This window comes from Opisthorchis viverrini (genome assembly GCF_000715545.1).
Source record: "Opisthorchis viverrini unplaced genomic scaffold opera_v5_555, whole genome shotgun sequence".
Taxonomy (NCBI): Eukaryota; Metazoa; Platyhelminthes; class Trematoda; order Opisthorchiida; family Opisthorchiidae; genus Opisthorchis; species Opisthorchis viverrini.
The window spans coordinates 64,580-66,986 of NW_008752219.1; positions in this window are offsets into that span (position 1 = coordinate 64,580).

Below are 2,407 nucleotides of genomic sequence, written 5' to 3' on the forward strand. Positions count from 1 at the left end.
TATATATAGTCTACACTCTACCGCGGTAGGCTCGTCGGCTGCCCTGATAGGCCTACCTAAGTTCAAGTCTTTAAACCTTACGCTGATGTTATCAGAGTTCAGATATCGAAGGATTTCATAAAATTTTAAGGCATTTAGAAGACCCCGTAGACTCTTTTTGCACGACGTTAGATGGGTGGAGACTCGCGCGAGTGATAGATATCACCAAAGATTGAACAAGTGGTGATAAGGTGTGGGGGAATACGTAGTTCTCATCATAAAAATAAGGTCACTTTAAAACGGCCCTGAAAATCAAATTCACATTGGGTCTATCGCGGCAACATACTGCCATATTCATCTACCAACTTCCTGCTCATATGACGCATGTGATTATCTGAATCCCATCTGTGTGTTGATCAGTGATAGACAAACGAAAATGACATGAGTATGAGCAGCGTTTGTATAAATTTCATAACGGTGAAAGTCCAATTCACTAAGTGTCTCAGAGCCGAACAACAATGAGAGTTCACCTCTCACTTCTATTGCTCACTACTTCGTTCAGCTTTCTCGGTGCTATGAATGTGGAATATACACTCTGTGGTGAGTGTGACCGTGTCTTCCCGCAACTGAATTAGAGCACTTTTCTGACGGTAGTTTCAGCTAACCAAATTGTCCCATCGTACTTTCTCTCAAGTCATCCAGTTAACACCCTTTCTCCATCAACCTGACACACTTCAACAGTTCATACCAGTCACCGTCCACTAAACTCTTTCGAATATTCCATGCACCTTACCTCCAACTTTTAAAGGCCCCGGCGTTACAGTGGTCTCAGTCAGCGTGGAACCCTGCAGCCGGTTACCGTGCAGGCTAGCCAGAGGGAGCCCAACCACTTTTCAGATACAATTCGAAGCAGGTGAGCTATTTCACAATGCAGTTTGGCTCGCTATCTATGCAACAATATCCCGTGGATTGGAGATGCTGTACCTGAGACAGTTTCAATGAGTTTACAGATGTCTTGTGCCAAGATAATCCATGTGGTTTTCATTTGTAGACGACGATATAGGAAATTTTGGCCGCGCCGAACTGTATAGAGTCACTTGGGGAGTGGCTGTTCCGTTTCCGTTGGACAAGCCAGAGATATGTGGAGCCGTTCGTCCGAGTTGTCCACTCCAAGCAGGAGTACGGTACACGTACACAAAATCCACGTCCATCCCTACATTTCATTCCCTGGTAGGTCATTACAGTTTTAGTCCGAGCACCCTCACAGATTTGATCACAATGATGGCGAATACGATGGACATTCACGCACACCGTCAGGAACAACACGTTGTCAATGTTGAATTTTCAAACACGCGCCTGATTTTACTCTCTCTTCATTCGTGTTTCCAGATGGATACCACACTTCAATGGAAACTGAAAAATTCGGCTGGAGAGACCTTGTTGTGCGTGGAATATCCAGTTGAAATTGTTTAGTCCTGTCTAACAGAACCGGACTGAGACCTTCCAACTATACTTTGACATCGTTTCATTGTGTTCTTTTCCGTCAAAACTGTCAGATACTGCCTCTGAACGCGCTGTGCTACACAAAATACGCCCGTCGGTAACATATCTACAAAATCGATCTTTTTGCATCTCGGTAAAACGCTTGAAGAGCAAGTTGAATAGTTTAGGCCGAAGACGATAAAAATTAAAACAACCAAGCTCAGAGACTCAGATAATTACAAAAAAAATTGTTCAGCTGTAGCACCCTTCCAGTGCCTAGCTGCCATGCAACACGAAGGAGGCACGAGGGCCGGGATACTGCCAGGTTGCTCAAGCCTAGACAGGGCAAGTTGAGGGGCAGAGGTCGGGTTCGAATCACCGACCTTCCGGTCAGTAACTTCGCGCTTTAACAACTAACAGCAAAAACTTATTTTCAACTGAGATTTTGTTATGCAAGTAAAGCTATCCGATACCGGAAAGCCCAAAAGCACTGTGCAACTGGCTCAGACTGATTGATGGTCAACAGCAATGCGCATCTCACGAAAGTCCAGGGAATTAAGAACGCGCCACCGCCCGAATAACGCTTATCCACAGCAGCAGCTGATCAGCAAGGTTGTTTATTCCTACTTAGACAGGAATCGCGAAAACCAAATCACGTGGTCCAGTGATCACTGGCTCCTCGAGTGACGACTTCTCACTTGTGCAGTTTTTCCTCTTTCGAGCTACTCACATATTGATTTCGATTTCACATTGAGTAGTGAGATAGCAATGATATCCAGACGTTCGATAAATAAGTCCAATTACAAGAAAACTTGACCATTCATTAGCCTCACACGTGATTTTGCAAAGTGAGTCAGGCACCAGAAACTTGATATCTGATATCTTTACGGTAAGCTGGGAGGTGAACCGAGAAATTGAATCGTACACTCAATGGAAAGCTATCATT